Source organism: Mytilus galloprovincialis, chromosome 11 (assembly GCF_965363235.1).
Source record: "Mytilus galloprovincialis chromosome 11, xbMytGall1.hap1.1, whole genome shotgun sequence".
In the NCBI taxonomy this organism is placed as follows: Eukaryota; Metazoa; Mollusca; class Bivalvia; order Mytilida; family Mytilidae; genus Mytilus; species Mytilus galloprovincialis.
The window spans coordinates 11,252,914-11,279,438 of record NC_134848.1 but is presented as its reverse complement, the minus strand read 5'-3'; the positions used below and the strand labels follow the sequence as shown (position 1 = coordinate 11,279,438).

Below are 26,525 nucleotides of genomic sequence, written 5' to 3'. Positions count from 1 at the left end.
AATTACCTTTTTTTTCTGTTTAGTTGTTTTTTTTCATATTCAACCTATTAATTATGTTTTACATACATATTGTGCATTATAACTTACCTTAGGAAATAAATTGCAAAACTTGATAGTATGGCTAAACCTTTCATGATTTGTAAACATGAAAACTTAGAAACTAAGCTTACTCCATGCATGCATGGACAAAGGTAACTAACGTTAACTTAGTCCATGCATGCATGGACTAACACAACAGACTTAGTCCATGCATGCATGCACTAAGGCAACTAACCCTAACTTAGTCCATGCATGCATGGACGAAGGCAACCAAGGCTAACTTAGTCCATGCTTGCATGGACGAAGGCAACTAAAACTAACTTCTTTAAAGTTTAAAAAATTTATAAATGCAAAATATTTCAAAAAAATTAAATTTTTCAAAAATTAAAAAAAAAAAAAAAAAAATATTTAAAAAAAAAAAATCTTTTAAAATTTAATTCTTATAAAATAAATGAAAAAAACATGAAAAATTTTCAAAATTATTTTTTTCCAAAATGCTGAAAAAAGTTCCATTTTTTTTCAAAATTATACAAAAAGAAGAAAAAAATGGTTAATTATCACTGTGTATCATCACCACCAGATATAGGTACCCTTGCATATAGGTATAAATGCCACATGAGAATATTCACGTCTGCCAAAAGATTAGAATGTGTTCACATTTTATTTAAATGATAAAAACTCTTCACTGAACAGATCAGTTGGAGCTGAAAATTTGTTTAACATAACCTGGACAGTAGCTGCAATTAGTTCCTGAAAGTTCCTAATCATTTAGAAGTGGTAAGTATTATTTTAGTTTATTGTTATTATATCTATAATAAACATGGTTAATGAGTTTAATTGAGGTCTGGAGCTGGCATGTCAGTTAACTGCTAGTAGTCTGTTGTTATTTATGTATTATTGTCATTTTATTTATTTTCTTTTGTTACATCTTTTGACATCGGACTCAGACTTCTCTTGAACTGAATTTTAATGTGCGTATTGTTATTCTTTTACTTTTCTACATTGGCAAGAGGTATAGGGGGAGGGTTGAGATCTCATAAACATGTTTAACCCCGCCGCAATTTTGCACCTGTCCCAAGTCAGGAGCCTCTGGCCTTTGTTAGTATTGTATGATTTTAAATATTAGTTTCTTGTGTATAATTCGGAGTTTAGTATGACATCCATTATCACTGTACTATTATGCATATTTTAGGGGCCAGCTGAAGGACACCTACGGGTGCGGGAATTCTCGCTACATTGAAGACCCATTGGTTGCCTTCGGCTGTTGTTTGCTCTATGGTCGGGTGGTTGTCGCTTTGACATATTCACCATTTCCTTTCTCAATTTTATTTGTTGCCTTTGTCTCAATAGCAGCTAACTTTTTGTATATATTGTACATGTACATGCAAGTCGTCAAAACATCAACCCAAAAATGTAAGATCTGTAAGTTTGCTTTCGCAATTTTTTTGTTCTTCCCATGCAGGAATTCTAACCCATGTAACTGAGATATTGTGACACCAAATCTGTACAATTTTTAAACACCAGAGAAGAGCAGATAATTTAAACACTTTTGTGTAATCCAGCATTATATAAGATGTTTTTGTGTCTAATGTTATAGTGCAGTTTGAGCACTCAAAAAAATGTTCATTATGTCCACTGGTTGTGTTTGGTTGCTGTCTGCCATATTAAATGGATTTCCTTTTTTATGTTTTTTGCTTAAATTTGTCTATTAGCTTTCTGTTTTGAAATTAAAAGAAAACAGTTCACAAATTAGGTGTGCTGGGCTTATTTTAATTAACCTTCATCAGAAACATACAACAAAAATTTTACAGCAAATGATGTAGATACCATTATCTTGGGACTTAATAATCCCATGTAAATCTTTAAATTAAGGCTTTTGCTTATTGTTGAAGACTTCAGGTGACCTGTACTTGTTTACATCAGTGCCCTATTATGCAGGGCTAGTAGTTGTCTCAATTGCAATCATTCCATGTATCCTTGATTTTGTATCATTTAAAGACTTCAATTCTTAAATCATTTAAGTTAACACATTTTAATTTCAAAACATTCAACAGATATTTCCAAATAACAAATTTTGTAAACAACAGATGTAATTGGTAACTGGTAATTATTTTGCAGTCAATATGTTTTTATATTTATCAAGAGGCATCATAATCATGTTCATTAAATTCTTTCCTTGTCAGACTATTACTGATCTCAAAACCAGTGAAAATTGCAAGTAGCTTTTAGTTTCTAGTAGTACTATTTTGATAAGATGTGTAATTTTTCGTCATTTCTTTTGATGTTCTGTCATAATCAGTCAGACTATTTCACCAAGATGTTATCAAATTCTCCTAGTACTTCATAGTGCTCTTTTTTCAATAATAATCTGAAATACACAAAATCAACAATTTAGTAACTTCATAATGTACAAACTTTAACATGTCAGATTAATATGATTAAGAAAATGATGTGCAGCGAAGCCTTGTTATTTGACTGACCAGTTGGTGCATGTTTGGACACAATATTCAAGCTTGATAGACTGTCTGTATTTGGATTTTGTTGAAAATTTTGAGGAGAAAAAAATCCCCCTCCCCCAATTTTTTTCAACCCCCTTTCAGTAATTACCCCAAAACTTAATCCCAGCCTTTTCCTTTGTGGTATGGTACTTTGCAGTACAATTTTAAAGAAATCCATACACTTAAACACAAAATATTGTCTGGAAATTAGAAAAATGCTTGTTTTTGACCCCCTATTTCCTGAATTTTGAGGCAATTACCCCTTTAAACAATTCCAGTCTACCCTTTGTGATATGGAACCTTGAAGAACAATTTCAGAGAGATTAGTACACTGGCACACAAGTTAATGTCTGGAAACTACAAAAATGCTTCTTTTTTGCCCCTTATTTCTAAACTGTTGGTACCATCACCCCAAAAATCAACCCAACCTTCCTTTTTGGTATTAAACCTTGTGTAAAATTTCATGGATATCCATTCGCTTTAACTTTATAATTATCCGGAAACCATATGTGTCGACATACATCGCTAACAACAACATCATACCATAATATGACTCAATTTTATTCTTCGAACTTATAAAAATCAGGACGCTGTTTTTTACTTTTTAATTGTTTAACATTTTACAATGGGGGGCTTTTATTAATAGCTTATTACAATATATATGGTAATTATTTTTGCTAAAGGCTGAAAGCAAACCACTGAACTGTCATTGTTCATAAAGATAGTTTTCATGGGCAATCTTAGCACATCTCTTCATTTTTACATGATGATCATTTTGAAAATCAGTCATTGTTATTTGTGGAAACCCTTCTTGGAATTTAGTGAAACTTGAATATATGAGCATAACCATTTTTATGATAAAAAATTTCAAAATATTTTCATTTCCTGTATCTACATGATCTAATTAATAAAGGATTTTAGTATTTTTGCAGTTAACATTAATCTGTAGCTTCTTTCTAATGTTTAATATAAAACCACATGCTGAAATGTCTCGCCTTCTTTTGTAGTCCTTAAAATAAAGCTTTATTACAATTGAAACATAACCTTAACATTAACCAAAAAAACTAAAAATTTACCACTAAACCATGAAAATGAGGCCAAGGACAGGCAAGGTGAAATGAACCATACAAGGCACACATCTATACAGCTAATAATTCTTCCATACAACTAATATATTTCCATACACCTAATATAGTTATTATAGCAGTAGACTTATTGCATATAGTATTAGATAAAAAGACAAAAACTCAAAAACTTAACTTTGACCACTGACCATGAAAATGAGGTCAAGGGCAGATGACACATAACAGCTAGAAATGTACACCTAACAATCATTCTGTTTTTATTTCCATACACCAAATATATTAGACCTTTTGCAAATAGTATATGAAAAACAGAAAAAAAACCACAAAAACTCAACTATAATCACTGAACCATGGAAATGAGGTCAAGGTCAGATGACACCTGCCAGTTGGACATGTACACCTTACAGTCCTCCATACACCAAATATACTAGACATATTGCTTTTAGTATCTGAGATATGGACTTGACCACCAAAACTTAACCTTGTTCACTGATCCATGAAAGGAGGGCGAGGTCAAGTGAAAACTGTATGACAGCCATGAGGACCTTGCAAGCTACTCACATACCAAATATAGTTATCCTATTACTTATAATAAGAGAGAATTTCACTTTACAAACCAGATGCTCCGCAGGGCACAGCTTTAAAGGACCACATAGGTCGAACCCTGAACAGTTGGGGCAAGTATGGACACAACATTTAAGCTTGATACAGCTCTGAATTTGGATTGTGATTAAATAGTTGACACAAGATAGGTTTCTGACACAGAATGAATGTGGTCTAAGAACTTACACTTAATAAACTGTTATCACAGAGATATGCATCGCCTTTCAGGGGCAGATGCAGGAATTTTCGAAGGGGGGGGGGGGGTGCTAACCCAGGGCACCCAGGGCAAAGGGGGGGTGCAAAACATATGTCCCGATACAAATGCATTGATCGGCAAAAATAAAGGGGGGGTGCGCACCCCCGGAACCCCCCCCCCCCTGGATCCGCCACTGCCTTTTTGTAATTTTGATAATGCAATGTTGAAATTAAATAGCAATATTTGAACATGTAAGTTATGCAAATATTCATGTAATTTTGATTATGCAATGTTGAAATTAAATAGCAATATTTTAACATGTAAGTTATGCAAATATTCATGTAATTTTGATAAAGCAATGTTGAAATTAAATAGCAATATTTTAACATGTAAGTTATGCAAATATTCAAAGTCTCAGGGCTATGAACAATGACTGAAGGTACATGGCTAAACAATCTCCATGGAATGAGATGTGCCAATGATAAATATAATACAACTGCATACCAATTTCCATTGACTCATAATAAGTAATTCCCTTTAAACACAAACATTAACTTTTAAACTATGTAAAAGTTTCAAAGTCAATGAACCATGATCAGGGATGGGGCTATATAATCTCCATGAAAACAACACTTTCAAATGACAATAAATTTGCATACCAAATATCATTGACTTAACATTAGCAGTTCATCTTAAACTGATATTATCACAAACTAATACATGTAAACTAAGCAAAAGTTTCAAAGTCAATAGACCATGACTGAGGGGGCAGGGTCAAATATTCTCCATGGAAATGAGATGTGCTAATGTTTATAAAACTGAACACCAATTAACATTGGCCTACCACTAATGGTTCCCCTTGAACTGACCTTATCACAAACTAATACATATTAACTTAGCAAAATTATTAAAGTCTATAGACCATGACTAAGGAGGCGGAGTCAAAAAATCTCCATGAAAATGAGATATGCCAATGCTTATACAACTGCATACCAAATATCATTCACCTACCACTAGTGGTTCACCATAAATTGACCTAATCACAAACTAATACATAGTTGATGCTGCCGCTGCGGGGAACACCATACCTATGTCTCATTTTTTTACTCCGTCAAGGCGAGAAAAAAACTGATAAATTTTAAATTGGACATTTACCTATTATGGTCAAATATCCAAAATATAAATACATGGTTAGATTCAGCATATCATCATGATCATAGAACCCCAAGAATTCAATTTTTGATGAAATCAAATAATGTGCAATTTTAGACCCTTTAGACCTCAAGCATGTCAATGTGGATCAATTTGATAACCGGGCCCAAATATTAAAAATCTAAATACACGGTTAGATTCAGCATATTAAAGAACCCCATTTTTGTTGAAATCAAACAAAGTTTAATTTGAACCCTGATTTGGACCGACAGTCCATAATCAAAAATCTAAGTACATGTTTAGATTCAGCATCAAAGAAGTCCAAGAATTCAACTTTTGTTAAAATCAAACAAAGTTTAATTTTGGACCATTTGTACCTTAATGTAGACCAATTTGAAAACAGGACCAAAAATTAAAAATTTAAGGGTGCTATAAACAGTTTCGTATAAAAAACTAGGGGTAATTCCCCCAACTAAAAATAGACTTGGAGGGAAGTCCCTTTTTATCAACATAATTGGTAAAAAAGTATCATGTTTTTTATATTTAATTGTAAAATTAAGTTAATTAGCTTCAATTAAAACAGGTTGAATGATTAAAATAATTTTTAAAAATTAGATTAAATACACATGTTTTAAGGGGAGACAAACTGTAAACATCCTGTTTTTTTGTCAGTGAAAAGTGCAAAACTTATTTGCACCCACTGTATCTCTTTTCGAAGCAGGCGAACGTAGCCTGAAGCATAAATTTTTAGAAAGACCAGGTAAAAACCTATGAAATTCATACTGTTTTGAATATGAAAAATGTGCATGTATCATGTCTGCATGGGTGTGCACATGGCCTGATTTCATGTTTTTTATGCATAGATTAGGCAATGTTTTTCCCATTTTCTCTGGATAAAACTTTTTGGTACTATTAAAAGTACAATTTATTTTTATTTCATTATAAACTAAAGAAAACTCTGATTCTAATGATATCTAGTTTTATACAAGTATCGTCATTAACATTAACACCACTAAGGGTCAATTATAGATGGTCCCTCAAAATATGATGTCATAGAAAAAAACTGTTGATTGCACCCTAAATACACGGTTAGATTTGACATATATACAAGAACCCAAATAATTCATTTTTTGATGAAATCAAACAAAGTTTAATTTTGGACCCTTTGGACCCTCATTCCTTAACTGTTTGGGACCAAAACTCCCAAAATCAATAACAACCTTCCTTTTGTGGTCATAAACTTTGTGTTAAAATTTCATAGATTTCTATTCACTTATACTATTAAAGTTATTGTGCAAAAACCAAGAAAAATGCTTATTTGGGCCCTTTAACTCCTAATCTGTTGGGACCAAAACTCCCAAAATCAATTTGAAACTTCCTTTTCTAGTCTTTAACCTTGTGTTTAAATTTCATAGGTTTCTATTTACTTATACTAGTTATAGTGTGAAAACCAAATGTCTTCGGATGACAACGACAACGACGCCAACCTCATACCAATATACGACCAAAATTTTGAATTTTTGCAGTCGTATAAAAATCTTAACTTTTTTTTCAAGTAGACACTCAACCATGAAAATTAGGTCAAAGGCATTGGACATGTGACTGAGAGAAACTTGGTAACCTGAGGCATCTTGGTATATATATATTCAAAGTATGAAGCATCCAGGTCTTCATCCTTCTAAAATATAAAGCTTTTAAGAATTCAGCTAACTCCTCTGCTGGCCCCCAGAACATTATATATATGTTGAGCTTTCTGCAACAAAAGTTGCAGGCTCGACAATAAGATGATGTGGTATAATAGTCTATTTTCACATTATCAACTTTTGACTCGGATTCTATGTTTTTTCAACAGGTTTTAATACCTTCTCTGTGGTAAGACATCCTGGTACTCTGTCACTACAAACACCCGAAAGAAGTAAATTCAAAAATATAAATGGTGCAATTTTGGGGGAAGGTTTACTGTTTTCTGATGATTTAGTCATGTATAGAAAACATAATGGCATATGCATTAAACATTTAACTTCCCTCAAATTTGTTCCGATTAAAGTGGGTACATGTAAATAGGAAATTTGTCTATTGCCAATGACACAATATCCACCTTGAATGACATGGACATCAAATAACTGATACCATGGATACTGTGTCATACTTTCACAGATTTCTATGAAACTTTGCAGATGCTTTTATGATTGCATTTTTAGTTGTGCTTTTAAATGTTGATGGTATGTTTTAATATACATGTACTGCCCACTTTAAACAAATTTTATTGTTTCACATACAGTTATTACCATCTTACCCAATACATCTTTGATGCATACTCGAGGTACATGTATTAATACAAATATAAACATTACTTTAAATTTATGTTTACCTTCATTTGATATCCTTAATCTTCAGTCAAACTTTCCGACTCCTCAAACATTTTTTTGTCAACAGAGGAAATTTATCTCCTTTATCTACAATAAAATCCTAATTAAAACTAGACCTTACAAAAAACTCTGTGGCTAATTTATTAAATAATTAGGAGTTGACTGACAATTTCAACCATTCATGATACTTATTTGATGATCTTTTCTTGTTGATCATTTTTGCGACTTAAACTAAAATTTCTCTCCATCTATATGCTATTTGTTTAGATGACATCAAGTGATGGCTATAATCATTCATTTATAGGTCTAGGTTAGCTTTTAAGGGCATACGATACAGTTACAGAGGAGGTAATGACGTTGCTAATGCAAAATGTTATTTTCGCGACACCAAACTTTAACATACCAGGGAAAAATGCATTTTTCGACTGATTTTGATCATTCAAACTGAATTTATTTGAAAACGAGTTCATGGAACCCAATTTTTCAAAACAGCAATTTGTTTGACTTTCAATTTGCAGGGAGATTATGTGACCCAAATTTAGGATTTTTTTTAATTTTAATAAACATAAAGCCAAAAATGACATATTTTTCCTCAATTCATGAACATTTGATAAATACGAGTTATTTCGGAATAAAAAATGCATAATTTTATAGGATACTTATAAAATACAGAAATTACCGATTATTAAAGTCATAAGAAACCTCAAATTAAAAAAAAATATGCATATGTTTTTTATAACTAAATGGTTAGTTTTCATTAAATAACTTATGTACATATATACTTTTTTCTGAGGAAAATTCTTTAATTTGTCCACATTTAGAAGAAGAGTACTTATTTTTAATTGCTTGCTGCCAGCAAGCAATTTGCCGACATATTTTCCGTATGCATAGTGACCCGAGCGTAACCCTCCTCGTAAAAATCCGGTGACCACAATACGCATGGATCTGTCATTGAAATAAACAAATATCTGATTATACATGTTAAACACGTGCTCAATACCCATGCTTTTTGTGATTTGTTTACTATAAGGTGACAATCGGTTAAACTCGGCTTCAAATCATGGCATTTAATGAGCAGCCATATTTGTTCAATCATAACAGAGAGAGAAAAAAATTGGCGATTATATGATATATTTGCGAAAATAATGATAAAATCGTGCACATAGGACTAAGTTTATGAATGTATACATCCATTGGTTCAAGAATTGGACAAACATTATTTTTCACCACTCACTCGTTTCATATGACTTTAACAAAAAACAATTTGTGTTTATCTTTTATAACAAAAAAAATATGTCTTTTTTTCGAAAAAAGAAAATACGGCCACATATCTGAATTTTGAGCAAATATACAAAATTTCGACCTCATTTTTCTCAAAAAGTAGCACATGAAGGTATATTTTTTATTACATATTTGATTTAATCAGGTAAAAAATAGCCTATATGCAAATTTTCACGAACTTGTAAATACAGGATCAAAACTGTACGGTATGCCCTTAAGAGAAATTCAGTCCATTGTGTAAGGACAAGGATAAAATATTTATTATTAGAACATGCTTTCAGTAACTGCTATAAATCTCAGATGTGTATTTCATGTGTTTTTGTTTTAGGATTTTTTATTGTGCTTTGACTTTGTATTGATCTTAGAATTAAGCCTTTTTCAAATGATTTTTATAGTTTGCTAGTTGAAATGTTGCACCACTGTCATAGGTTAGAAGGAGAGTTTCGTGCCAGCAACCATTTTTAATGTTTTACAAACTCCATGTGTCTGTCTCAATTCAGGAGCTTGTAATTCAGTAGTTTGTTGCTGTATATCATAACAGTTTATCGTTCAATGTTTTGTTAATAAATCAGGCCCAAAGTTGTTCATTGGTAATTTCAAGTCCTTGATGTTGTATAGCTCATTGTTGAAGGATGTACAGTTACCTATGGTTGTTAATTTTTGTCTCACTGGTCTCTCATGGAGAGTTGTTTCATTTACAATCATACCACATCTTCTTATTTTTACAAAACATTTAAATAAGTATACTTCACCTTAGAAGCTGCAAACAAAATGGTACAGTCCAAGTTCCTTTTCTCTTTGTTTCTTCAACATCATTTGTATGAATGTATCTGCAACATCTACAAGGAAAAATTGTTTCTGTAAAAATGATAAACGTACTTAAATCTTATACTTAATAAAAAAAAAATGGGGTCACCGTTCACAACCTGCCTTCGAAAGAAGCATACATTTTTGTAAAGGTACCTTTTTTCTGTTGAACTAATAGCAGAAATAGAGGTAATACCGAAATAAGAGAACTTAATTACAGAAATCGCTCAAATTTTACAATAGTTTAGTTTAAGAACAGCTTAATTGAAAATAATAATAAAAAATAAAGGTCACGGATGAGTTCCAAAAATGGCATTTTTATACCAAAGGGAGATAATTTTGAGCAATTTTAATGATATCTACATTTTACAATTCGTCTGAGGCCATCAAAAATTGATTTTTTTAAATTATTTTTGTACCATATGATAAGGTAACAAATAAAAGGAGTAAGAAAAGTTCCGATTTTGGCCTCAAATTTCAAATTCATCTAACGAAAGATTTTGGACACTTTTTAAACTCTTAACTGTCTATTTCAATTGATTCAATCTAGTTAATGTGAAAGATTTTGACTGACTTAGTCATTAAAAACGCTCAGATTCAAGCTTTCGTATGAAAAATCTATTGAATTTGCCAAAAAATGTCACTTTTCTGATGGTTTTTGTCAAAAAATGAAAGTGGCCGCATCCTCAACCTTTACATGTATATATATTATGTATTATCATTAAATACAATTAAAGAACCTTAGTGAGCACACTCACATACCCAACGTCCCCACATTGTCATTGGAGAAATTAAATTAGTGTAAGAAAAAAATTGTATAAGAAAAATTAATTTCCTGCCAATATGCACATCTAAATAGTATGTCCTTATTATCTACAAAATTTCATGAAATTCTGTTGTGTGGATTCAGAGGAGTTGAGATGACAAACTGTTGCAGAAGTACATTGAAGCAAATAAGTTCAAAGGGGCGTAACTCCTAGAAAAAAAATTGAATCACAATTTCCCGTCGATATGCAGAACTACATAGTATGTCCTTATTATCTGAAAAGGTTTCGTGAAATTCTGATGCATGGTTTGAAAGGAGTTGTGATGACAAGAAACAGGACTGACGGACGGACGAACGGGTCAAAAACATTATACCCTCCGCAACTCGTTGCATGGGGTATAATTAACATTTCAATATTATAAATGAACACGAATAATAACAATATCATAATGTAAGGGGAAAATTTACACTTTCATTTAAGACAGAAACCGTCTAAAATTTACCAAAAAATCTAAAATTTTGAAGATTTCAGTAATTTAGCATTACTTAATGATGCTAGTACCTGATATATGCATTGTATTGTCAAAAACATCCTATATTTATTTAGCAGAAGCATGCTACTTTCCAATAAATAGCTTAAGGATTACATTTTCACAATTTTGTAAAACTGCTATATTATGGGGCCAAAAAGGGGTCTTACTGAATCTACTCCTTTGTAATGAAAAAATAAATGTTTATTTTTCTCTTAAATTTTAATACATGTACCCTCGAGCCTCCTTATTGTAACTTATAGTAGTTTCTGGTTTTATCATTGTTGAAGGCCATACAGTGACCTAAAGTTGTTAATTTCTAATGTAATTGTGTCTATTGTCTAGAGACTAGATTTGTCTCATTGGCAATCATACAGTATACAACATTTTCCTTTTAATTTGTTGACTTAATATTCTGAATATTTCAACACCTATTCACATATTTTTAAACTAGAAATCAATGGTGGATCTAGAAATTTTCATAAGAGGGGGACCTTTTACTGCCTAAGAGGGGGTCCCTACTCGAGTCATTCCCTATATACAATCAACTAAATTTTTCTAACAAAAGGTGTTGTCAGACCGGGCCCCCTGATTCTGCCTATCTAGAAACATAATAGTGAGTTGTCTCATTGGCAATCATACAGTGTACCACATTTTCTTTTTAATTTGTTGACTTAATATATTTCTTAATATTTTCAACACCTATTCACATATTTTTAAACTAGAAAACAATGGCGGATCTAGAAATTTTCATAAGAGGGGGCCCATAGACTGCCTAAGAGGGGGTCCCCACTTCAGTCTTTTCCCCTTACATTATGATATTGTAAAGTCAATTGTAAAATACTGGTATAGATTTGAAAATCTTACAACTGAATTCAATCTATTGAAAGATGCTTATAAATGCAGCCAAGAGCTTCACAAATCTAACATAACTTCTTCTGCCAGTTCTCATTTGCTAGTAGAAAAAGTTTTTGAAATTAAACAAGAAGTAAAACATTTCGGACAATATAAATTTTTGAACATATCTAGCAAATTAATTCACACTAAATATATTAGCAATTGGTATGCTAGCCAAAATAAAGCTTCTGATGGAAAACTGTATAATAATGTGAAAATTTAAGCTACGGTCATGCTTCAATGATTCCCTATATATAAACAATGGCGGATCCAAAAATTTTCATAAGTGGGGGCCCACTGACTGACCTAAGAGGGGGCCGCTCCAGTCACGCTTCAGTGATTTCCTATATAAGCAACCAAATTTTTCCAAAAAAAGGGGAGGGGGGGGAAGGCCCCCTCCTAAATGATAAATCCGCCTCTGATAAACCAATTTTTTCCCACGAAAGGGGGGGGCAAGGATCTGACTATGCATTGGGAACATGTGTACATGTATTAAATATACTGTTCCCAGCTGACACCTTATATGTATAGGAAGTGCCCCCTCCCGAGATTCCTGTTTATTCAATTCAATTCAATATTTTATTGGAAAGAGCTCAATAGAGGCGTGATCCAAATACAGATAATTAATAATATTAAAACAACACACAAATGAAATAAAGATTCATGGAACAAGTCAAGCCAATTCTATGTATACAAATACATTATAAACTGATATTGATACCATAGACTTATATTTCAGTATTATTCTAGATTTTCATATATTTACTTAAAACACACAATATAAGATATCTATATATATATATGTATATGGACAAACTACTGTCAAGGATTATTATCTGATGAAACGGTATGGTGGTCTCTCAAATCAAGAGCTTCTTCAATATACATACAAATAGATTTTAATTCCTTTTCAGACATAGGATTTAACATTTTGGTAAAATTTTCATCCAAATTATTTAAATTTATATCATTAATTTTATATTTAGATCTAATTTTGTTATATTGCAGACATTCAATCAAGAAATGAATCTCATTTTCAATTTTTCCTGTGCAAAATTTACAAAATCTCTCATTAGATGGTATTTTTGGTCTTGCATACCTCCCAGTTATTCTATTGCTAATGAGTGTGCATTATTCTTAATTTAGTGAGTTTTTTTCAATTAACCCTTTCCTCCATTGAATTTTTTTTTTTGCATACTTGATTCGCATAGGATTTTTTTGATAAAATGCTGAACATATGCTTTAAAGTATTAAGGCATTGCGAAAAACAACTATTTCATCAAATAAATTTGAGTCGGATATATATATATTCCTATGATATTCCTTTTCATAATGGATACCAATTTTATTAAGTCAACTGCAGACACTTTGTAGTCAAAGTGTTTCAACTGAGGTACTACATAGGCGTCAAAAGGCGTCATTATTGAGTAAGGGGGTGGCGTCAAAAGGCGTCATCATTGAGGAAAGGGTTAAAGGTATTTAGGAATATTAAAATTTAAATATTCTTGTTGTTTAAATTTTACTAAAAAATAAAAGTTTACCACAGTGTCCATCTTTTATTTTAGAACATTGTAGAAAGTTCAAATATAATTTTATTTTTGTAGAAATCTTCTAGTTTCTGTTTGAAATTACTATTACAATGCTTTTTAAATGGTATTGCAATATATTTCATTAATTCAGATAGTTTATAAGACCATGAATTTTCTCTATTTGTGAGAGTTTTGTCCACTTCAAAAGCAGCCTTGAAAATTTCATGCGGACCACCAGACTGTTCACCAATATTACTGAGACGCTCATAATATTTATACATAAGTTGATAACATTTAGGGACGACATCAAAAGGTCGATGTAGGATAAAAAACTTAAATCAAGTAGTTTGGGGGTGGGGGGGTCAACATTGCTGCAAGTTTTGTTAATCTCAAATCGATTTTACATATATCCCTATTGGTCAATCAATTTTTCCCAAATTAAGTTAAGAGGGGGGGTGTGGGGGTCAGTGAAAAAACTATGTGAATTAAGTTTTTTATCCTTCATTGAACTTTTGATGTCGTCCCTTAATGCTAATGGGTAAAGTGCCCAATTCACATCGCACTGCTAGATTGGAAGACTTTCCATGAACCACAAGTATGTTTTTAAATATGGAGTTTTGTGTTTTGTCTAATTTACTTTTGTCTATAAATGCTTCAAAATTTGGTTTGAATTCTGATAACCATACTTCTGATCCATAAGTTAAAATAGGAGTTATCATTGAATTAAAAAGCTGGAGATAAGTCTTAACAGACAAATTTTCACTATATGGAAGTTTTGACTTCAATGCAAAATATGCTGTTTTAGCTTTATCTGAGAGGCTTGACACTGCTTGTATAAATTTTCCAGAGCTATGAAAATCAACTCCTAAGTATTTATAACAATCAACAATTTCAATTGCATTAGAACTGTAATAAAAGTAAACGTTTTTTTAATTTACTTTTAGTTTTAGAGAAAATTATAATTTTCGTTTTCTTAAGGTTCAAGTCCAGTTTCCATTCAGTACTATGTTTTTGTAAAGAATCAAGAGAGTTTTGGAGACCATCTGCATATTCCGATATCAATAACAAATCATCAGCATACAATAAATGGTTCACTTTTTGACCATTTAAAGGAGTAGGTCCGGTAAGGCCTGATTTCGGCCTAAATTTTCAAGTTCATCTAACGAAAGATTTTAGACACTTTTTAAACACTCAAGTGTCTATTTCAATTGATTCAATTAGTTTATAGGAAAGATTAACTGATTACGTCATTAAAAACGCTCCAATTCAAGCTTAAATATGAAAAATCTATCAAATATGTCAAAAATAGTCACTTTTCAGATGGTTTTTGTCTAAAATGAAAGTGGCCGCATCCGTGTTCATCCTCAACTTTTATATATAATATGTGTTATCATCAAATACAACTTACAGTTCAATATTATGGATGAACACGAATGCGACCACTTCCATTTAAGACGGAAACCGTTTAAAATTTAACTTAAATGATCAAATTGTGAAGATTTCAGTAAATTAGCATGACTTGATGATGCTAGTACCCAATTTATGTGCGTTGTATTGTCAAAAACAGCCCATATTTATGTAGCAAAAGCATTCTACTTTTCGATAAATATCTTAACGATTGCATATTCACAACTTTCTAAAACTGCTATATTTTGGGGCCAAAAAAAGGGTCTTAATGAACCTACTCCTTTACTGCACTAGATAAGTTTGTATCTAAGTATTTTTCTATGTCATCAACAAATATATTACTGTAAATTCAGAAATTATTGCGTGCATTTATTATTGTGATTTTGTCATTTTAGACTTAAATGCGATTTTAATTATAATGATTTTGAGAAAAATCCTGTTTAATTCATATCAATGATTTCAAAATGCGAGTTAAAATTATTGCATTTACAAGTCTGTCACATTTTTCGCAATAATCAAAACCTCCCAATAATTTCTGAATTTACAGTAAATAAAGTTAGACTTAAACTGTCACCTTGTTTGACACCCTGATTATCAAGAAAAGGCTTGGTAAACATATTTTGATATTTACATGAATATAAGGTATTAGAGTACATGTCATGCAGTATATTATAAAATTTGCCTTGTATTTCTTTATTTTGTAATTTTAAGAACAGAGCTGATCTCCAGACACTGTCAAAAGCCTTTTTAAAATCTACAAAACACACATATAGTTTCTTTTTAAATTTAAACAAATATTTGTTTATTATTGTTTTTAAAATAAAGACATGATCTACAGTTCTGTAATTTTTTTCTAAAACCACCTTGATTTGAAAATAATAAATTATGTGTTTCAAGAAAATCACTAAGTCGTTTTTGTAAAATGGATGTAAAGACTTTACCAAGACAGCTAGCTTGTTATGCTTATACCTCTATAGTTCCCACAATCAGATGGGTCACCAGATTTATAAATTGATGTCAATAGAGAAATGTTCCAAATTTTGGGGAATTTTTCTGAGTTAAGTATCTTATTAAAAAGTTTTGTCAAAAGTAAAACTAGAGTGTTTGACCACACCTTTAGAAATTCATTAATTATCAAATCAGGACCTCCAGATTTTCCCTTTTTTAACTTCTTAATACAGTCTTTGATTTCTTTACGTGTAATAGGGACATTAAGGGATGTATTAGAAAAGTTGTGATTTTTGTTCTCTATATTTTGATTTGTATCAGTTGTATCATCATTACTTGAAGCAAGCAAATTTCTATAGTGAATCTCCTATTCTTTGGCAGAAATAGCAGGCTCACAATTATTATTCTTTTTTTTGTAATTATTAATGCTTCCCCAAATTTTTTTGGTGTTCTTTGGGTTTATCTCATTTATTTGTTTTATTAAGGAATGAAAAAAATCCTTTTTTAATTTATTTTTCAATTTATTGTACTCTCTTTTACAGTTGCAATAAGTCAATCATAATTAGGGGCTAGGATGAAATTTGAAAAAAAAGGCAGGACAGGATTTTGAGTAAAAAAAAAAAGGCAGGATGAGTAACTTGGCAAAAAAAAATAAAAAAAATGGCAGGATGACAATTATTTTAAAAAAGTCAGGATAAGCTAAGAAATAAAAAAAGGCAGGACCAAATAGACTGAAAAATAAAAAGACAGGACAGAGATTACAACTAAAAAAAAAAGGCAGGACAAAACTTTTCATTCTAGCCCCCCCCCCCCCTAAAAATCAAATGGTAGCTCCATTTAGCTACCATTTGATTTTTATGGGAGGGGGGGGGGGCTAGGATGTAAATTTTGTCCTGCCTTTTTTTAGCTGTAATCTCTGTCCTGCTTTTTTATTTTTCACTGTGTTCGGTCCTGCCAGAGACATATAATACATTGTATCCTTTATATGTCTCTGGTCCTGCCTTTTTTTTTTATTTATCCTGACTATTTTACCAAAATTGTCTTATTTTTTTTTTGCAAGTGTGTCATCCTGCCTTTTTTTTTACTCAAAACTCCTGTCCTGCCTATTTTTTCTAATTTTATTCTAGCCCCCCCCCCCCTAAAAATCAAATGGATAGCTCCTTTAAAAGAAACTGATTTTTTTTGCAGCTCAAAAGTTTATTAGTCACAAATCAATGGAAAACAATTACATGGCCATAATCGGCGAACATTTCAACAAACTTCCCCATATTAATTCAAATAATTTACATTCTTAACATGACGGCTTAATATATATATATATATCAGGCCCCCCCCCCCCCTTTTTTTCCAAACGGGTATTTTAATGCGTGTTTCCTTAATGGCAGTTTTGAAAGAGAAATAATAGTAAGTGACTTTGTACCGAGAAAATTTAAGTTTTATGCATTTTACGTATCAGATCTTATCAACACATCTTCATCTTCATCCTCAAGTTTCGTTTGCTCCTGAGGTTTGCTCTGTCTTTACGGTCTCCTTTCGTACAGAAAAGTTAGGGCATATTACTACACGCATATTTATTATCAAAGTCGCAACATCCCTAGAAAGATCAATAAAATACAAACGTGTATTGATATCATGGTTTGTTCTACAAAGAACGATGAAATGTCTTGTCATTCTAAATCAAATTAAAACTCGACAGCGGACTATTTTTATGTGCATTTAGAACATTGTTGACAGATTGCCATTCGTGCACGCGTCGTCTGTCAAAGATGATTTGCAAATTTTTCATACTAGAAGCAAGGAGATTGAAAATTATTCACAGGAAAAACAGTTTGTTTTGAGGCAAACAAAATCAACATTCAATTAAATAAAAAAGAGAGTTAAGGAATTTACGTGGTAAGATTTTAATAGAACAAGCGAAAAAAGGATCTGAAAATGCATTTATGAGGGGGAGGACAGGGGGGTACTCTTTTTCCTTCTCTCACCCCTCTTCTCCTACCCCTCTTCTCCTTTCTCCTACCCCTCTTCTCCTTATTTTATTTTTTTTAATTTACCGGAAAAAAGAGATATTTTATTTTTTCATATTTTATTTTTTTCTCCAACTTCTCCTTTTTCCCAACCTTCCTCTCCTTTCTCCTATCCCCCTTTCTCCCACCCCTTTCTCCTACCTCCTTTCTCCATGTCTCCCTTATCCCTGTCCTCCCCCTCATTTATATCTGATACTGATCATAACTCATGAATAAAAATGGTATCTGGTCTCAGTTTGGCCAGAGACATATATACATGTATATATGTCTCTGGTTGGTCTGCTGTGTCACTCAGTAGTCCAAATAATTATGACGTCTGGCAAGGCTATTTTAATTTTTTTCTGGGACGCCTTCCTACAACTGTGTCAGGATTTGACTGTCAAAGTGATACAAAACTCTAGAATTCTTCTGTATATACAAATACACCGTGACAGTAGCTAATCAAGAAATTAATAAAAGGGGGAACGTCTAGTGCCTGTGGTCCTAGTGTAACAGTAGTCCAAATAATTATGACGTCTGGCAAGGCTATTTTTATTTTTTTTATGGGACGCCTTGCCAGACGTCATATTAAATTAGTTGGAATAGTGTAACAGTAAATTTGGTCCGGTTGTAAAATTTGTTCTCCAGACTTTTTTTCCTAGTTACATGTAATTAAGTCCATGTCCATGATTTTACTAGGAATTAATGTCCCAGGACAAATGTTTCTAGGAAAATCAGTCCATAGCTAGTAATTTATGTTTGTAACTTGTTTTCCTAGGAAAATATGTCACAAGACTTGTTTTTCTAATAGTTTTTTTGTATCATAAAATATATTTAAAATAGAAGATTTTTTTTTTATAGATAAGATTGGAAAATAGAAGAATTCTTTTTCCAATAAAAATTAAGAATATTTCATTAATAACCTAATTATTAAAAACATAAATATTCAGTTTCCTTTGCTTATAACATTTTTTATAATAAAAGACATGGACATTTTTAGTCCAAATAATTATGACGTCTTGATAGGCTATTATATCTTTTTTCTTTGACGCCTTACTTCGTCAAATTATGACGTCTTGTAAGTTGAAAGGCTTTTAGATTTTTTTTCTTTGACGCCTTACTTAGTTCGTCGAAGTAAGGCTTCAAAGACAAAAAATATAATAGCCTTTCAAGCTGTTATAATTATTTGGACTAGGACATTTTTACCTAGGAGTTCAATACTAATGACATGGACATGATTTTCTAGGAAAATATGACATGGACATGATTTCCTAGGAAAATTAGTCTGGAGACAAATTTTATTTACAGCTAATTTCCTAATGCATGTAATGCAAAACTTTGGTTGGCTTGCCTTCTTTGTTTGTATAATTGTTTATACAAGCTTTGTTAATAAGATTGACATGATGGTCATCTTTATATAATATATATATATAGGCATAGTTTAACCTGTATATTTAATATTTGAATTTAATTGGATATTATCCTAATGAGTGTATAATTTAAATACAAAGCAAGCAAGCTAACTTAAGTCTTGCTCTACATGCTTTAGGAAATTAGCTGTAACAGATTGATACACAACTCTTTCGTTTTGTCTATAACAATGTTAAAACATATTACATTCATATTCACTTTTAAAAATTAAAGGCATAGACATTTAAACCTAGGACTTCTAATGACATGGACATGACTTTGTGGGAAAATTAATAGTCTGGGGACATAAATTTTATCAAAAATTTAACTATGTGACTCTTAAACATTACTAAAACATAAGATTTAAATTTGCAAATGCAAGTAATTGAATCTTTTATAGGATTTTATAGGACATGATTACCTAGGAAAATTAGTCTGGGGACATATATAACTAATATCGGACTAAATAATATATATATACTAGTAAATTCTGTAACCATGGACTTTTTATACTATATAGTAATATTTGTCCGTCCTGAGTCCTGACATATTTTACCAGGACAAATTTATCACTCACACTTGTACTTGTTCGCCCTTGATCAATTTGCTCTGATTTTTTTTTTGTACTCCAGTTGCATAATGTTAATTATTTGAACATTACATGTTAAAGTTTGTTGAAAAATTTGCTGAATTTTTGTATTGCCACAACCAATTTATTATCTATTTGCTTAGTCACTGTCATGATAGTAGCTAGAACACTGGAGTACAATGTATTAATTTATCTTCATTGGTATTTTTTAACAAAATAATTTGTTTTTTAATACAAGTCTCAGAATATATACAAAATGTAATTTTAAACGAACTTGTAAATCCTTGTATTAAATTCCTGTTTTCGTGATTTACAGTTCGTACATCCATGACATCATTGTTTTTATTAATTCCAAGCTGACTACTAGCTTATAAATCAAAACAAAAAGTTTGTTTTTTTATTATTGATCCATCAAAAGACAATTATCACAAAAATCAGTGAGAATAATTTACAATGTTATTGAACAATTACCTTTCCTATAAACTTTTAAATATTTATGTTTTTTTTATAAATTTTAAGCTATACAATTCTTACTTGAATCTCTGAAATGTGCTTCTATGTGGTTTTGTTAGCAATTTCTGTACAGGTCTGCTAAAGGCTCAAATTGACATTTCACCCAATTTCACCATTTTCCCGCCAAAATTTGGGTTTTAAGGCAAAATTTTAATTTTTCCTTATTGGTGACCCTTGTATTTGCCAGGGACGCATACATGTATATAAGTCCTTGTATTTGCTTAATATTTGAAGCTATATTTCAGCTTTGTACATTACAGATTTGGACCAGGTCACACCTGAGGTGTCACAGACAGTTTTTATTTGATATTCCATAAAAATATGTCAGCACCTCTATTTTCATTTTATTGAAAATGGTCCCTTTAACATGCTTGTACCTATTTTGAAAGTAAAATTTTGAGCTTAAATGGTCTGGAACCCCTATTTTTTTTCGACAAATTTGAGGTACTCTTTGTAAAGATTAAAATAATACGGCATTCTGATAGAGACTTTGAATAAGTCTGAGCCATCTTAACTGTGTAAAATCAAAAGAAGCAGCACGAAATAAAGTTAAAATGAATATGAGTCCCCTGTATTATATTTTAAACACCACTTTTTTGATGATCAAGTAATTCCTAAATGAATACTGGAAAATGCTCTCCGAACATAAAATTTGCATCAAATAATAAAAAGCTTCATTTTAATCAACATAGAAATATGTTTCGAATTTGATGATTTATTGGGTATATATGATATTGCCTTCACTCAGTTATAAACTAGAAAAAAGTAATATTTAGCTCACCTAGCCCAAAGGGCCTAGTGAGCTTTTCCCATCACTTTGCATCCGGCGTTGTTACCTTTACAAAAATCTTCTAGAACTCTGAAACTACTGGGCCAAATTAAACCAAACTTGGCCACAATTATCATTGTAGTATCTTGTTTAAAAAATATGTCAGATGACCCGGCCAACCAGCCAAGATGGCCGCCATGGCTAAAAATAGAACATAGGGGTAAAATACAGTTTTTGGCTTATAACTCAAAAACCAAAGCATTTAGAACATATATCTGACAAGGGTATAATTGGTATAATTGTTTAACAGGTGAAGATCTATCTGACCTGAAATTTTCAGATGAATCAGACAACCCATTGTTGGGTTGCTGCCCCTGAATTAGTAATTTTAAGGAAATTTTGCTGTTTTTGGTTTTTATCTTTAATATTATTATAGATAGAGATAAACTGTAAACAGCAATAATGTTCAGCAAAGAAAGATTTACAAATAAGTCAACATGACCGAAATGGTCAACAAGGTCAATTAATCCCCTATGGAGTTATTGTCCTTTATAGTCAATTTTTAACCGGATTTTTGTGACAAAAATGTCGGTTATTGATTTGGGGATGTACGGCGGGCGGCCGGGCGGTCGGGCGGGCGGCAATCAAATGTTGTCCGTGCATTAACTCATGAACCGTTCAGCCAAAGCTTTTGAAATTTTAATATGTTGTTACTGACAACTAAATGAAGGTCAAGTTCAATAATGGCGATTTTGACTTTTACCGTTCAGGAGTTATGGTTCTTGAAAGATTGAAAAATGAAGTTTTCAGTCGTGTCCGTGCATTTACGCATGAACTGTTCTACCAAAGCTTCCCAAATTTTAATATGTTGTTACTGATGACAAAATGGAGGTCAAGTTCAATAATGACGATTTTGATCTTTACCGTTCAGGAGTTATGGTTCTTGAAAGATTGAAAAATGGAGTTTCCAGTTGTATCCGTGCATTTACGCATGAACTGTTCTACCAAAGCTTCCCAAATTTTAATATGTTGTAACTGATGACAAAATAGAGGTCAAGTTAAATAATGACGATTTTTGACTTTTACCGTTCAGGAGTTATGGTTCTTGAAAGATTGAAAAATGGTGTTTCCAGTCGTGTCCGTGCATTTTCTCATGAACCATTCAACCAAAGCTTTTGAAATTTTTATATGTTGTTACTGATGACAAAATAGAGGTCAACTTCAATAATGACGATTTTGACTTTTACCGTTCAGGCGTTATGGTTCTTGAAAGATTGTAAAATGGCGTTTCCATTCACGTTGTTGCATTTACTCATGAACCATTCAATCTAAGCTTTTCAAATTTTAATATGTTGATACTGATGACAAAATGGAGGTCAAATTTGATATTAACGATTTTCACTTTCACCATACATCAGTTATGGTTCTTGTGATATTGCCAGGACACAAATAAATATTAATAAATCCGGTTTGCTGTCGTTGTGACAGCCTCTTGTTAACAATTTTCATAAAATTTGTAAATTTTTACTAACATTTTCCACTAAAACTACTGGGTCAAGTTTAATATATATAGAGATAATTTTAAGCAGCAAGAATGTTCAGTAAAGTAAGATGTACAAACACATCACCATCACCAAAACACAATTTTGTCATGAATCCATCTGCTTCCTTTGTTTAATATTCACATACATGTAGACCAAGGTGAGCGACACAGGTTCTTTAGAGCCTCTAGTTTAAAGTCTAGAATACCTTTTTATACAACCATAAAATTTTTGCAATCATATAATTATATTGGTATCACATCGTCTTTGTGGTCAGCTGAGCATCGTTCAAAGACGGATGGTTTCCAGATAATAACTTTAGTATAAGTTAATCATGTTAATAGAAATGAATAGAATTTTAACACAATGTTTAAAACAACAAAAGGAAGCTTGGGATTGATATTGGGGGTTATGGTCCCTAAGGTTTAGGATAAGGGGACCAAAACAAGCATTTATCTAGTTTCAGGACAATAAGTTGTGTATAAGTATTTCAATTCCTCTGAAATTGTACCACAATGTTAAATATTATAAGATTTGAAGAAGGTTGGAATTTATTTTTAGGGTTATGGGGCAAACAGTCAAGAATGATGGGCCAAACACAAGCATTTTTGTAGTTTTAAGTTAATGACTTGTGTAAAAGTGTATGATCTTTCTGAAATTATACCCCAATGCTCTATACTACTATGGGATGGTTAGGATTGGCTGAGGGTATAGATAAAACCATTTATGAATAAGGGGCAAAAAAGATGAAAAACAATTATTTTTCTGGTTAAAGGATAGTCAAGACAATTTGAAAGCTGTGTAAGGGAGGTAATCCAAAAGTTATATTTGAATTATTTCACACAACTTTTAAGGTGGTACCTAACACTACAGGGAGATAACTCTGTAAAGTCAGCTAAACGTTTTAATTACGTTGTGTTGTTAAAGGGATATTAAGCTTTTCAATGATCAAAATGAGTGTTTGTCAAACTGCTATATAACCAGTGTAATTTTTCTGATAAAACGGTTGGTTCAAAAAAATTTAAATTTTTATATTTTTGTCAAAGGGTCAAAGTAAATACTTTGTCAAAATTTTAAGAAAATTAAACGAGCCAAATTAATTTTAGTTCAAGTGTTGGGTACCACCTTAAAGATGTGATTTTGAAATTTACCAACATATATAACTTCGGTATTAATAAAATCCATTGGAAATTTGCCAATAACTTAAGTTTAATTAAAAATGCCAATAGTTTTAGCATAAGTAAATATAAATCTTTGAAGTTTGAAACCACAAAAAGGAAGGTTTGGATTGATTTGGGGGTTAATTTATGGTCCCTTTGGTGTAGGAAAAAGGGGTATAAAAGGGGCCCAAATAATCAATTTTCTATTGTCCAGACAATAATTTGTAGAACAGTTTATAGAATTGCCTGAAGTTTCCACACCACAAAACTCCAAAGGATAGTTAGGGTTGGAATATTGGAGTTATGACTCAATCTGTTTATGAATTAGGAGCAACAAAAGGGGGAAAACAAGGGTTTCCTGGTTAATGGACAATTACTTTAGATTTGTTTCTTTTTGTTGGTGCCTTTTTTTGCTAGTTCTTTTATGAATTTGTATGCTCTACCAACAATAGTAGAGAAGCATTATGTTTTCTAGTCTGTGCGTCCTTTCGTCTGAAGTTTGTCTGTCCATCCATTCTTCCCACTTCAGGTTAATGTTTTTGGTCAAGATAGTTTTTGATGAAGTTAAAGTCCAATCAATTTGAAACTTAGTACACATTTATCATTAATAAAGCTGATTGTGTCGTTTCATATTAATTTAAATTTATTTACCTAATTTATAATTTCAGCTTTTCCATGCATTGTAAGATTTCCAGAATATAGAACATGTAGTTCCTGATAAAAAAAAACACCAAAAGATTGCTACGATAAAACTGTTGTAACTATTTGTAATACAGAATGCATCAAGATGGTGGTATGCTACATATATAATATTGATACTATGACAGATGAGAAAAGAAACTGAAGACATAACCAAATGCTGAAGTCAGCAAAGGTATGATTATAACTGTTACTGATGTTTGAAGAAGTGTGTCATTATAGCATCTACAAATATTTCAATCAAACATGGTTCAGTACTTCAGACTAGTTTTAATTTAAAAGAATTAAATGGCTACTAACATCCATTGCTAATTACAGCTTATTTTAAAACCTCCTGTTAAAAATAAGAGGGGTGAAATATACCATAGCAACATTCAAACTCATAAATCGAAAATAAACTGACAACGCCATGGCTTAAAATGAAAAAGACAAACAGACAATTAATAGTACACTAGAAACAACATTAAAAACTAAAAACTGAGCCACACAAACCCCACCAAAATTGGGGTTGATCTCAGGGTCTCCTGAAGGGTAAGCAGATCCTGCTCCACATGTGGCACCCTTCGTGTTGCACATGTTATTACAAACTTGGTATATAGTCTATTTCGGTAGGTCACATTCATGAAAAGGAAAGGGGATTGTAGGTACGAAGTAAGAAACATCCGATATCATCTGTGAAATGGTTTATCCATAATGGTCAACCAACTGTGATGATTGGGTAACCTGTATTATATTCAGGGGTGAATCCAGACATTTCTAAAGGGGGGGTTCAAACTATATGTCTCCATTCAAGTGCATTGATCGTCTCAAAAAAAGGGGGGTTTCAACCACCGGAACCCTCCCCTTGGATCCACCACTGATATTTGAGAAATTGCCACAATACATTTTGTTGATATCAAATTAAAGTTGAGAAGCTACGGTAATCTATATATGTTTATCTACTTTTCATTGTCTACTCTCACCTTGATTAGTAAATAAATAAAAATCATGTTGGAAGAAAAATTTAGTCATGTGTATATGTTTTAGGAACTAATTGTGGTATATTCTTCAGATTGAAACATGCAACAGAAAGTTCAATCATGACCATAAAGCAGGCAAGACATTTCTGAATTAAGTATGTACAATCTTGTAAAAATATGTCAAACTATGTCAAAGCATATTTTTTGTTTTGTTTTTTCAGATTAAGATATAAGGAGTAGATATTTTCCTGAAGATCTCATTTATGTCTCGAATGTGAAGGGAACAGAAGCTATCATGATGATTCTTTAAAGAAAAGATACAGAAACACAAGCTCTTGTAGACACTTATGAAAAAGAAGATGTTTTTGCAATGAATATGTGTGAATGTGATAAATTATGGCAAATCAACATGGTCAATTAACAACAATATGTTCTACAAATTTCCTAGATTTATAAGTTTCATAACATTTAGTTGAGGCAAACTGAAGTTAGATAACGAAAAAAATTGCAAATAAATATTGTTATTAAATACTCAGTTTTAGTTATTTTTATTTTGATATTAAAAAATATACTGTATTAGATAAAAACTAGTTATACATTTAAAAAATTAGTATTAAACCCTCATGTCTCCCTGCATTAGAAGTTGCATAATTTAGCATTTACAGATGAAATATAATTGTGAGTAAAGTTCAACATGTGAAATAGTCTGACTGGATATGACAGAACATCAAAAGAAATGACGAAAAATTACACATCTTATCAAAATAGTACTACT

General features: G+C 31.6%; 1 protein-coding gene and 2 long non-coding RNA genes across 7 annotated transcripts in view; 1 reads left to right on the top strand and 2 right to left on the bottom strand.

Annotated features, from left to right (window-relative positions):
* Window positions 1-26,525, bottom strand: part of LOC143051646 (uncharacterized) — a 45,972-nt gene that overhangs the window by 10,079 nt on the left and 9,368 nt on the right. The window lies entirely within an intron of this gene.
* LOC143051643 (uncharacterized) lies at window positions 654-26,279 on the top strand. Of its 4 annotated transcripts, none has more exons than XR_012970867.1 (3): window positions 654-816; window positions 24,761-24,966; window positions 25,972-26,279. It is a non-coding gene; the product is annotated as an uncharacterized LOC143051643 (long non-coding RNA). The 4 variants fall into 4 exon arrangements; XR_012970866.1 differs by lacking the exon at window positions 654-816 and adding an exon at window positions 6,086-6,333; XR_012970868.1 differs by lacking the exon at window positions 654-816 and adding an exon at window positions 10,143-10,182.
* Window positions 2,056-17,627, bottom strand: LOC143051642 (uncharacterized). The gene is made up of 4 exons (XR_012970864.1): window positions 17,528-17,627; window positions 9,976-10,062; window positions 7,945-8,029; window positions 2,056-2,407 (listed from the first exon to the last, which is right to left on the bottom strand). It is a non-coding gene; the product is annotated as an uncharacterized LOC143051642 (long non-coding RNA).